Source organism: Lactuca serriola, chromosome 5 (genome assembly GCF_051521515.1).
Source record: "Lactuca serriola cultivar US96UC23 chromosome 5, Lser_US96UC23_V15, whole genome shotgun sequence".
Lineage (NCBI taxonomy): Eukaryota > Viridiplantae > Streptophyta > Magnoliopsida > Asterales > Asteraceae > Lactuca > Lactuca serriola.
Window position 1 is genome coordinate 360,949,812 of NC_136412.1, and position 14,562 is coordinate 360,964,373.

Consider the following 14,562-nt stretch of genomic DNA (forward strand, 5'->3'; position numbering starts at 1 on the left):
TAGGTGTCATCACTAAATCATCGAGGGGCCTAAAGATATCGCTTTTATCCTACTTTGGATAAAAGGAATGAATAAAATTTGATTCAATGCTTGCTTGCACTCACTCACCGAATCACACACAACAATATGTTTTATGACACCAAGTTACTGGTGCGTTTACATATTATCAATGTGCAACCGACTCGCAAGATACAACTCACACATCTCGGTTTCAAGAATATAAGATGTTATCGTCTCACCAATCACTCGTGATACAATTCATGAAGTGATCCAAGTGAGCCTGGGTTTAATCCAATGCTCAAATCATATTCATAAGCACTCATGAACGTTGCAGCAAACATTTGCTTATGTCTAATACACTTTAGACAATCCACACACCAATTCATGACAGTCTTCATTCATACCTACTTCCAACATATGAACGACTGTGGCCCGTTCGAATAATTTGACTGTTCTTAAACCAATTAAATTATTCAGGAAGTCAAAACATGCAAAGTGAAACACAAGAATAATACTAATCCTATATGGTCCCAAACCCTTGAGTATAAATAAAACCCTTTTTATTTATCACCATATCGATTATTCATTATTTGTCGTTTCGGGTAATCAACTTCTTACTTGAATTATTACAACACTTGTCCCATGCTCTTAGCATGCACACAATGTTTACCTATGGTTCTTACTTTGTGAAATAGATCAAATGAATACATTTCAAATCATACTCATTTCACAACTCTTAATCCTTTTCACAAGTGAAAGAATTATCAATTCTTGCAACTTATAGAATATGCTAGATTCTAACATTTTATGCAATGATCCTTTCGTAATGTCATAGCACAAAAGTCACAATGACTATTGCCAATGAAATTACAAAGTTCTCTATTTTTTATTGTTACAATACAACTCTATAGACGTGATGTCTCTCACTCAAAGTACATTCCTTTGAACATCCTTTTGCATAAAAGTTTCTAATCTAGACATAGATTCTTAATGTCCAACTTCCAATATGGAAACATTTCCATATTTTCCATATGACAACTCATTCTTAATAGAATCTTATCTATTCATAATAATATCGATATGGTCCATCCAATATCATACTTCCAACTACTCACAAGCAACCAATCCTCAGCGAGCTTTGGATCGTCCTTTGATAGTTGTTTAATTATCTTAGTCAAAGCCAATTCTTGTCCTTTTTCCCTCTAAATGCGCTAGACATTTGGAAAATTTTAGAATGGTCAAATATTATAACATTTGCAGTCGATCCTATACCCGAAGTGTATGGGACACGATGCATAATGTCTAACATAAAGATTTGATACTTTATCAATCTTCTGCCATAATATTTTATGTGCTATGTTCTCACAAATCGAACTATGAACAGGAATGTCGTAATCATAATCAAAATTTAGGAACACACTATGTATCCTTGACTAAGTTTATTAACATTCCACAACCTAAGCCTTTAGATTTGAAATGAAGCATAATATTCTCTCCCTTAATTATAGCAAAACAACTTTTCAACCATTGCGACTTTGCAAAGTATAACTCTTGTTTTCTATAATTAATATTGCTAACTTGCAATACTTGCCTTAATAATCATACAAGCATAACATTTATGCTCCCACTATCACGATGATTATTATAAACATAACACTTATGCTCCCACTAGCTTTGACATGTATTCAGAAACAACTTAACTTTCAGAAAACAATGCCTATTGAATTTCTTTAAGTTCATATTTCTAATACCTAATGCTTTGATAATCCTTTATCTAAGCTTATACACCTTTGCCTTAGATAGTTCATACGTGTGTCTAAACAATTAAGACTAATTGTCAAATCTCACAATTCGAATCATGGAAATGGATACCGTAACCATAATCGAATCCGAGAATCCAATTTTCACAATCACTATCTTCTTAAAATCTCTTTTAGTGAAAGCATTTCCTCACAGTCATTTTCATGAAGGAGGGAATCTTATGACACTTAGATTTTCATGGTGTATGTGCTCCTTTCCATGTGAATTTGTCAAATCCAAGGTTTGTGACAAATCCAAACTCATATGGACCGAACTTTCTCAATCTTGATTTCTTGCCTTATGGTAACACAGCTGCCCACCATGCCTTCCAAGTAGTTAAGCAGCTCACCCTTTCCTATCAATGTACTTTTCATTGATCAAGGTCCTTGCCTTTTATGCATTCAAATGAGAACTCATAGGACTCACATGCATAATTAACTCAAATGGAACTGCACAGAAACAATATAATGTCAACACGATAGGTTGTAAACCTCAACTCGTGTGCTAGTGATGATCGATAAGGTTTATTCTTGATTAGTTCTTGAACTTTTCAAGACCATTAAGACTCCCACTTACTCCTTGACATATAAGATTCTCTTGTCAATAAATATTTCTCTACAAACAAATATTCAAGAGTTAGTGTAGCTTTTATCAAGACAAAACACTTCGTAAATTGGTGCTAGTTGGTCTTTGTCTTATCCAAGACATCACAACTTTCCAATTTCAAATGTGCAAGAATAAGAAAACCTTTTTCCAAATTCTACATTTGATGAATGTTATAAATCTTCTTAAGACTTGTCACTCAATGTCACAATCTTAACTTTAAGACTTGTTTTGGAACGAAGTATGATTGACTTCTTGATTTAACTATTTCTTCAATTCTTGATTTCTCTTCTCAGACATACAATTGTACTAAGACTCACTTAGAGGATCAGTTGAGATACGGTTCTTAATCATTAAGACCTATCATAAAACATAAAAGGTACTCTCCTTTCTTTTTAGAATAGAGAAACTTTTATCTTTCTGCCTACTTGATTCTTCTTATTCGTTTTGCTATTGATTTAAACTCTTTCAATCAATTCAGAATTACACTTAATCTTATAAGTATAATCATATTTACTAAACCTTTAGTAAATCATGACGAATATCTTTGTTATTCTTGTGGTGGACTTGATCAACACACAACTTTGTGTATTCTATCTCCTAGTCCTTCACTTGACACTTTGTCAACGAATTAGTCTAATTTCCAAATATGAAATTTCTCATTCATCGTGCAACCAAGTTGCATGATTCCAAATTTTTGTCTAACTGAAACTTGGGCGATGAGAAACTCTCCCTATTTGGTAAATTCTTGACATTTCCATAAATAACATAATTAAGAATCACATCCATTTGTTGTAGAAATATGCGAACATCAATTTTTCATAACGATTTCATTGCAAGGAAATAAATAAATAAATAAATGAGTCAAACCAAAATTTATTTTATTCATAAAAGCAGCGGAAAACATTTGTCCTTACAATGCAAAATCAACTGAAAACTATGTAGTCAAAAAGAAAAAATTCTAACAACTCTATCATAACTTTCTAAGCTCAAAATCTAATCTTCAAATCCATGCGATCGAGATCCATTTCTTCGTGATTAGAATCATCTTGCTCTTTCATCAAGCTTCCTCTCTTTTCACAGATCCTGCAAAACATTCAAATGCAATCTTATCACATCATGTATTAAGAATCAACGAATAGTAACATAATGGAGTTAGATAGTGGATTTTACCTGAAGCACAACCATACTTTTTGACTCTCCCTTATTCTGGATTCTTCAGGATCTTAGGGCAGACTTGTATCCAACGCCCTTTCACTTGGCAGCAAACGTAGGTCGATTCTCCTAGAACGTCCTCTGAAGCATGGTTGGTTGAGTTTCCCAACAAATATGCTCCATTGCCTTGCCAAATCATTTCTGATTCAGCAGCAATGAGCATGTAAGTTAAGTCAATGAGGCTTACATCATGATCCATCATATGATACTTTCTTTTGAACTCATTATATGATTCAGGGAGTGACTGCAGAACCCAGTCCACAACCAACTTATCAGGGAATGACGCACCCAACATTATCAACCTATCGATGTGTGATTTTATTCCCAGAACGTGGGCACACACGGGTCTACCATCTTCATGTTTCATTTCCAATAGGGCTTTAGTGACATTGAACCTTTCAATTCTTCGATCTTGTGGGTTAGGGAGAATGATTGGAGGAGGTGGAGGAAGTGCAGCATGATATCTTGTTCCTCGATCAAATCGTGGAATATCATCTTTATGTGGAATACTTGTTCCACAGGATTTGGGAAGACCATAGCTGTCGTACTTTGACATCTACAAAACGGGAGAAAAACAAATTCAAGTTAGTTGATTGGTTGAGTCCTTAATAAATTACCCAAATGAGATATTAAGGCTAGGAACCAACACAACATTCCACAACTCGGGAGAGGGATGTCGTAACCCAAATTGCAGAACATTTGAAGGTAAGTGAATGACGATTCACTAATTTTCCACCATGAAAATCGAAAAACCGATTAAGTCTTAAATGCTTTGAAAACTCCTAGATACTTTGAGATTCATTGAACTTATCAATGACATGTTTAAATCTCGATATGCCCCTCTTGTTTGTGACTGTGATACCGAGGATCACAAAGCGGGTGTGAGTAACCAAGCAAACTTACATGGTGCCCCCACATGTTACAGTCACCTATTCGATGTGCCGGTTAACCACACACGCTCCACCGAACTATGACAAACATTAAGTCACCCTTTGCTACCTTTGCTTAGAACCATTCAGTGTGCCGGTTAACCACACACGCTCCACTAACGTCTTCGCAAGGGCACAAAGTGTAATTTCATGGAATTGCATCAATTCACTTTTGCCTAAAGTAACTAAGATTGGGGAATTTGTAAAACATTTAGTTACTTTTGTACTTAATTATACTTATAATAGAAGGTTTATGTCCTATCCTACCCGTTCGGCTAACGACCCTCCACTAGTCAAGAGTGTGGTGGGTAAGAGTGGATACCCATTCAATCGCCATTTTATAGGCAATTTCCTTAAACACTCCTTATAGACCAGCTTCGTGAATGAGGCCTACTAACGGTAAGACTGACTTTTACTCATACATATATATAATGTTAGACTTTTAATGTTATATATATAGTATAGGGTGTATTTTACACTTTTAAAATACTATGTGGTCAAATTAAACAATTATACTTTTAATTCAATTATATTGTAAACCAAAACTTTATGGATTAATTAAACATCTTTTAATTATACACCTTAATTAATTAATAAAACCATAAGGGTGTGATTAGAACTTTTTCAAAACAATACTAGGGTTTTAGAATTTAACATTCCTAAATTAAACCTTTAATCAACTTTTAAATTCCAAAACTTAAGGGCAAGTTTTGAAACATTTCAAAACATTAGGGTTTCAACCATTTAAATTTCAAAACAAAACTTTTGAGATCAAATTTAAACTATAAAACCTAAAGGGGAAAAATTGAAACTTTTCATAACACAAGGATCAAATAACAAATAATATAAATTAAACAATTAATTTTATCATTATCTATATTTGACCTAATTTCAATTTCTTGCAAAATAAGTTACCCAATTAATACAAATAATTAAACTTTAATCATATAAGGAAGTTATTATCTAATCATTGGTAATTATCTTTTGTTTAATGAAGGATATACTCATAAATATGTATAAAATCGGATTTTAATGACCTAAAATAGATAAGGCAAGTATCCATGAGTAAAACAACAAGAAATCCCGAAATCCCCTCTTTCTGACGCTCGAACTCGCCGAGTACCCCTATGGACTCGCCGAGTAGGGGCCTACTCGCCGAGTCCACAATGGGACTCGCCGAGTTCATCAGGCAGGGAGGCTAAAAAACGATTTTGCAGCTTGAACAAACACATAAGGCATCAATACAATAGAAACCAATCAAGGCTTTGATACCACTGATGGGTTTTATCCGTAAGAACATCTTATGTGCTCATACAAACCCTAATGCTTGGATCTAAGTTTCTCTATTGTACATGCAATTCATCCAAGACTATAAACCCTAGATCTAGCATATGATAAACAATATAATATATGAATTAGGGTTTAGATCATACCTTGATTGTTATGTAGCAATAACAATCTCAAATCCTTCTTGTAATGACTTTAGAAAGCTTAGAGTCACAGATCTCACTCCTCTAATGGTTCACAAACACCAAGAGCAAGAGGATGAAGAAGAGAAGAGAAGGAGGCTGCCTAAAACGTGTGAAAACCCTAAGGATCTTGTTCACCACGTTTTGGGGGCTTAAGGGTCCTTTATATACATGTAGGCTATTAGGGTTTTGAACTAGGAAACCCTAAACTGACTGCTTAAGCCCTAAGCAGCCCATGGACCCTTCTTTAATAAGCCTTGGACGATTTCTAATGGGTTTCCCCATAGAATTCGTCCAACCTTATATTATAAGGTAATCCATAGCCCAATTGCAATTATCTTATAATTACAATTCCAGTCCCTTAAGTTCAATTAATCTCTTTTAGCCACAAACTTAATTCTTATTAATTCTTGACTAATATTAATTAAACAATATGATTTCTCCTTTAATATATTATTCTCATAATATATTAATAAATCATAATTAATCCTTTCTCTCCATAATTCATCCTATTAAGTTGCTTTGGTGAAGGCAACCCAAAAGGACCATGCACCATCGGGTCAAGTACATACCAAAATAGTTATGGACTTAGACACTAATCCAACATTACTATCTATGCTGGATGAACGATTTTAAATGATTTAAACTGTATATGTATTTTATATCTACAAATATGTTGGGTATAACATGGGTAGATGAATGATGAGAGATAAAAGATGATATGAGTGATCATTGGCAGCTATGGACTTAGTGCCTATTGAATAAACGCTGGTAGTTATGGACTTGATACCTGATAGATAAACGTTGGTAGCTATGGACTTAGTAGCTAAACACTGGTAGCTTTGGATTTAGTACCTGAGGAATTAACTTTAGCAGCTATGGAATTAGTGCTTTACAAACGAGCAGTGGCAGCTATGGACTTAGTTCCAGTCCTATAACCCTGGAAGCAAAGGACTTCAAAATGAACGAATGCAGGATAGATGACTTTATGGTAGACTCTTAAGAGTAAGGAAGATAATGGGGATGAGTAATTGGGTTGATTGTTTGATTGTTTAAACATAATAATTATATTATTATGGGTTGAAAACCCTATGTACTCACCAGGTTTCCCAACCTGACCCACTCAGTTTATTTATATCACAGGTGTTGATATGAAGTCACATTACACTGAGAGATTAAGGAGATATAAATCACTATTGATAATGAATGTAATGTTCTGTTTATGCTTATGTTTCTGTATTGACGATGACATCCCAAATGTTTTAAAATGAATAAAAATACTTTTCTTCTAAAATGTTTTGATAACGTATTTATCATGTTTTACTGGGAACAAATTCCGCAACATTTTTATTAAAAGAGGTACTCTGGTTTTTATAAAGCATAAACAAAAATCGGTCTTTTCTAGCCGAGAAAATGGGGATGTCACAGTTAAATATGCTCACATATTACCATTGTCACCCGCTATAGCCGGTGACAATATGTGAATACATATAACAAGTTAAATGGTAAAATGTGTACAAAAAATTGTTTAAATGTGAACAAAACGATAAAGATGATTACCCTGGTAAATCATTTTTCCTTTTTTATATTCTAAAAAGAAGAATAATGCATACTTTATAACTATAAAATTTAGTTAAGGGGGAAAAATTAGTGTGGTGTGAATTTTATGTGATGTTGCACTTACTATTTTAACTTTGTTCGTTCATTCTTCATTCTATTTTGATTTTTTTTCTTGAAATATATTTTATTTTCGAAAAGAAAAAATTGTATCGTTCGAGCGGTCCACATCAACCCGTCCTAAAGTCATGCAAGAGGTCATTTACGGAACATTGGTAATTTTTTTTGGTGTTGTAACGCCCGTAGATTAGGGCTAGTCAATTTAGAGACGATAAGCGTCAAAAATGACACTTTGATAGAAGATTGTTTAGAATGAATAATATTAACTAAGTTGTAGTATATGTCACAAGGTTTCTGTGCATATAAAGAACGCCGATATCCGAGTTATAACGAAGGAGTTATGACATGTCGAAGTTTCGCGACAGAACCGACACGACACTGAATGACGTAAAAAGTGAATTTACGTTAGATTGATATTTAGCCTTAGCGATCTAAACAAAATTCGTAGAGTTCGTTAAACCATGAGCGTGCATAAAAAGAACGTCCGAATCTGACTTCGTATGAGGAAGTTATGATTTTTCTAAGTTTCGACTTAGCGGTATGCAGCCCGAATACTCGATTTGAGATCGAGCGGTTTTTAGCCGAAACAATCTAAACGAGAATCTAATATCTTGTTGATAGTAGTCCAATGGTAAAAAGATAGACGAAAACGGACGTCGGATGAAGAAGTTGTGAATTTATAACAGAGTTTTCCTGTCCCGGCCTACTAAAAATAATATAATAAAAATAAAATCAAAATTAGCCAACGGAGTCTAAATCAAAGTTGTAGTGCATAATCTCACCTACGTGTGGATATAAAGAACGTCGAAAACGGAGCTCGTATGCAAAAGTTATGAATTTTTGAAGATCATGGCACGCATACCAAAGCTTATTCGAAGCGTATGCCGAGCGTACTGAGTACGCCCAGCGTACTTAGAAATTACGCCCAGCGTAATCCCAGACCCAACAACCTATAAATAGAAACCGAGATCAGCCATTTTCTTTGCTCATTTTCTTTCTTCTCTCTAAGTTTTTGCCTCGATTTGCGTGCTAATTATATCCTGAAGCCCCGATATCATTCCCGAGCCCCGAAGCAAGTTCTGAAGTCTCGAGGATCCCGATGAGCGTTATTCCCGAGCCGAAGCCCTGCCCGCGAAGAGCCCGGTTTTTGTGAATATCTTCCAGATCTACCGAAGAATACTACTTCTACAAGTCGTAGTGTTATCCGAGCATCGTCTAATCAAGTGAGTGTGTAGTTACTTTCTTCTAACACATAAATATGAAGTATTTGCTATGAAATACGTGCTATGTGTTTATATATTATTTGTCTATTTGAGACGGGCATGGAATTGATATTTTATACAGGTGTTAAATGATTTAAACTGTATAAGTATTATATCTACAAAAATGTTGGGTAGAACATGGGTAGATGGGATAGTTGGTGACTATGGAGTTAGCGCCTATTGTATAAACCTTGGTGACTATGGAGTTAGTGCCTATTGTATAAACCTTGGTGACTATGGAGTTAGTGCCTATTGTATAAACCTTGGTGACTATGGAGTTAGCGCCTATTGTATAAACCTTGGTGACTATGGAGTTAGCGCATGTTGAGTAAACCTTGGCGACTATGGAGTTAGCGCTTGTCAAGTAAACCATGGCGACTATGGAGTTAGCGCTTGTTAAGTGAACCTTGGTGACAAGGGAGTTAGCACGTGATAGCTATGGATTTAGTACCTGATAAATAAACTTTGGCAGCAATGGACTTCGTGCCAATTCCTTAGGTAAATCCTTAGGAATAAATGAATGAATGATAGTTGGTTCTTAGGGTAAAACCTTAAGAAGATAATGGGGATGGGTAATTGGGTTGATTGTTTGCTGATTAAATATAATAATTACATTATTGTGGGTTGAAAACCCTATATGCTCACCAGGCTCCCAAGCCTGACCCACTCAGTTTTCTTTTCATTACAGGTAATGGCACAAGGGTATAAGTTGGTGGACTTGACGAGAGATTTTGGATTATAGATCAGTAGTTGTAAACAACTATTGTAAGGTCTATTTTATATTGTTTATGCTTTTGGTCTGTATCGAAACATGACATCCCGAGGTTTTATTATTTAATGAAAATACATTTTCTTTAATAAATACGCTTGATAAATTCTTATCATATTTTGTTTTGGGAACAAATTCCGCAACAATTTTCTTTAAACGATTACTCTGATTTTAAAAACAAAGCATAAACAGATCGGTCTTTTCTGGCCGTGAAATTGGGGATGTCACAGGTGTGTTAAGGTTTGGGCCCTTGATATATTGTTTAAAATTCTACTCCTCAACCGAGTCTTATCGCAAAAACAATATTTTTACTTTATTAATAACAAAGTCGGTTGTCACTAATAGAAGTAGCCTAATAGAAAAGGGGTCGACCTTTGTTAATATATAGAAAAATCAACATGTTTTAATAAGCAAGACAATGCGTGACATCCTCTAATTTTCAAAACCAATTAAAGTTTTTCTTTACGCTTTAAAAATCATTTATTTATATTTGTAGAAAATCTCAGTACAAAATATCATTTTGATTACAACTATTTGTTTCCAAAATGTTAAAACCCTACGGTGTCATAATCAATACAGATACATAAGTTACATCATAATGATCTAATGGTCCTGAACTGTAATACCTGATTCCTGGTACACAGTTAGTTCAAGCATTCTTGTGTTTTTCTCTGGGACTCGACGAGTTGGAGGCCCAAATCGTCGAGTAGAGTCGAGATCCGCGGACAGTTTAAGTGACCTACTCGACGAGTCGGAAGACTGACTCGGCGAGTAGGTGATGTTTGGGTAAAACCCTAAATTGAGGGTTTGCACCTTATTTAAACACCTTATCTCAGCCTCCATCGTCCCATATACTCCCAGAAGACATCATATCGAAACCCTAGCTGTTTTTATGTGTTCTAAGGTCATTTTGGTGCTTTTTAGTGGATTGTGAAGCTTGAGAAGAGGAAAGGAGCTTGTAAGACCAAGAAGAAACAAGAAGATCCAGAGTTTGGAGCTCATTTTCAACTTATTGGAGGTATGAAGTTGAACCTTTGTCTATAGATCTTGATTTTTGGGCCTTTTCCTTCATCTTTCTAAGCCCTAGAGAGGTTGTATTAGGGATTTAGTGTTGGAAGTCAGTGTATGCTTTAGATCCAGGTCTATTGGGGGGTTTTATGGCACAAAGGTGCCTATTTTGTTTCCATGAACACCCCATGCACCTTGGAGACCATCTTTTATGGCTTTTTAGGCCAAAGACCCCTTGCATGCGTACCAAGTTTGGAACTTTACGTGTAAAATAGACATTAGGAGGCCAAATCTATGGTTTTGGTGTGTTAAGTCCCACTGAAATCGACTATATAGTATTGGACAAGGAGGGACTCGGCGAGTCACTTGGGTGACTTGGCGAGTCGAGATGCTTTTTCCCCCTCAAAAACGTCTTCTGGAATGGTTTTGGTTGAGTGAAAGGAACGCTCAGTCTGCTAGGGGTTTGCCTTGGATCTGGAAATCATGGGACTCGACGAGTGCTAGAACAGACTCGGCGAGTCCAAGGCAATCTCCCAATCTTTGAAGATGGACTCGACAAGTTGTTCATACAACTCGACGAGTCGGATGAAGATGGTCTTGATGGTTTGAATGAAGGAGAACCCGTTGAGTTCTTGCTAGACTCGACGAGTGAAGTCGGGGTTGGATTGGGTTAATGGAGTATGGACTCGACAAGTTGGTAGACCAACTTGACGATTCAGGTCCACTGGGTGTTGACTTTGACCAATGTTGACTTTTCCTAGTTTTGGCATTGACCCGGGTTAGAGTTTTGTATTCTGTTTGATGACTTGAGGGTTGTCGTATAAGGATTGAGGAGTCGAGGAGAGCCGACTTTCACGCCAAGGACAGTTCGGACACTACACGACACCGAGGTGAGTTACCTTCCAGTAGAAGTGGGTCTAAGGCATCAAGGTCAACCCACTAGTAATTGTTAGTTGGGACGATTATCTTTGTGATAATTGTCTGGTCTGTTATTGTGGGATATGTAAGTATGCTAGATTGCTAGATATGTGAGTATGCTGGTTTGCTAGTTGCTATGTTATGTGAGATAGTATCAGTAAAAGGAGGACTAGTCCCCGATTCGGTTGCTAGGACCAATGGGTAGGTCGGACACCCCAGATATGTCTGGCAGCATGATTATGATATGATATATTATGTGTTAGTAGTATGGGAAATAGTCCCTGTGTACGATTGAGATAGACCGGAAGGTAGGTCAACACCCCATAATGGCTTGGCATGGGTAGGTCAACACCCCAGAATGGCTTGACATGGGTAGGTTAGCACCCTAGAATGGCTTGACTTGGGTAGGTCAGCACCCCAGAATGGCTTGACATGGGTAGGACGGGCGCCCTAGAATTGCCCGACAGTATGTATTCTATGTGATTATATGGTATGTGGTATGATAGAGGAACTCACTAAGCTTCGTAATTACAATTTTAGTTTCTAGTTTCAGGTACTTCTTCGTCTAAGGGGAAGAAGCCGGCGGTGTAGCAGCGCATCACACACACATGATTTCCGCTTAGAGTTTTCTGGGATTGTACTATGATATTTTGCTACTTCAAGATGATTTGGTTTGAAACATGATATTATGGTTTTATGTATTGACATGATCTTGGCAATGTTTTGATAAACAACTTTATAAATCACTTAATTAAAGAAACGAAATTTTTGGCCTCAAATTTTGGGATGTTACATGAACACTATTGCAGGCTGTCTCTTAATCACTCATCATCCTAATCAAGATCCACTAGCTTAAGTCTTGATACATGTGATACATATAAACTGAGTGGGTCAGGTTGGGGAAACCTGATGAAATGCATAGGGATTTCAATCCCACGATATTGATATGATAATATTTCATAATTATCAAACCTGCAAATCAACTGTCATCATACAATAACCATTCCTACATATCCATTCCTACCGATCCTCATAGATCCTAGAATAACCATTTATATCGATCCTCACAAATCCTAGGCTAACCATTTCTATTGATCCTCACAGATCCTACACTATTCATTTTTATCGATCCTCATAGATCCTAAACAATGATTATCAGAGAGAAGTTATCTCGCCTGGTGAATCGTTAAGATTGACTGCACAGCTAGGGGCTTCCTTTGCCGGTGTAAGTCATAAAGGCTTATGGGCCGTCAGCGTATTTGATGAATATGTTTTTTCAATTCATCAACATCTGTGAGCAATGAGCTCACACTAGCAACATAATTCACTAGATCGTCTAGAATGATTAAGTGTTGTCACCTACTATAGGGTGACGAGACATACTGCTTACAGTTGTTTGATTAGGACCCACCATTTTTCGTCATCCGGTACGGAGCTACCATACATCAACACCTAAGAGTGTCATGGAACAAAACCTTACCATATGTTCCTAGTTTACACACATTCTCCTAATGAGACTACCTAATATCAAACTTAATTGAGCTAATGTATCTTCCATAAGTCTGAGTTTATCCCTAAACTAGATTACTGTGCCTAAAACCAACTTTTCATACTGACTTTATTCTCAGGCGACACTAACCTATCTTAGTGTATATATATTCCATAAGAGTATTAGGTATTATATTTAATTATCTTCTCAACAATTCTACTTTCAATATTATTATATAATATTAGGGTAAATGGCACAAAAAACACTCTTTTTACACAAAAATTCGATTTTGACACCGTGTTTTTTTTGCGTCAATTTTGACACTGTGTTTTCCAATTTTGTTACAATTCTAACCACTTGACCGGTTAACCAGGTTGCATGTTGATGTGGCATTATGACGTGGCATGCTGACATGATATGCTGACGTGTCAAAATTGAATTTTTTTTTTCACAAAAAACACTAAGTTTTCATTTTTTTTCGAATTTGACATTAAGTTTAATTTTTTTTTCAACTTTTACACTATGTTTTTTTGTTCCAAATCGAACATCATTTTTTCCAATTTTGTTCAATGTTGACAATTTTCTATTTGAAACCGTATAAATATATTTTTTTAATACATTTAAATTGTATAAGTATGTTTTTTTTTCATTTAAAAACCATAGTTTTGTATAAATACATTTTTTTACACTCAAACCATATTTTTATGTATATATGTATTAGTTATATAAAAATTGTATTTTATATTAAATATGGAACTTTAAAATGTGTTTGGAGGTTTGGAGGCGTGTAGTCGATCAAAACTCGGATATCAAGTTTGCAACCCATCAAATTTTTACATCTTATTAGAAGCTTATGGTTAGTTTGATTCTCATGATATAACTAATGCTTTGAATGTAAGAAAAAAAAAAAAGAACACCTTGTATCTAAATAAAAATGTGGTTTTTAAACGAAAAAAACATGTTTATACAGTTTAAAATGTAATAAAAAATATATTTATATAATTTCAAATGGAAAATAGACAAAATTGAACAAAAATTGATAAATGATGTTCGATTGGAACAAAAAAACATAGTGTCAAAATTGAAATAAAAAATTAAACTTAGTGTTAAAATCGAAAAAAGTGAAAACTTAGTGTTTTTTGTGGAATAAAAAATCAATTTTGACACGTCAACATATCATGTCATCAAAACTGACACGTCAGCATGTAACATGGTTAACCGGTCAAGTGGTCAGAATTGTAACAAATTGGAAAACACAGTGTCAAAATTGACACAAAAAAAAAACACGGTATAAAAATCGAATTTCTGTGTAAAAAGAGTGTTTTTTGTGCCATTTACCCATAATATTATCTATTTATCATAACATAAAATAAAACCATATCTGGTTTGCATATAGCATAATATATATCCTAACATATAATCC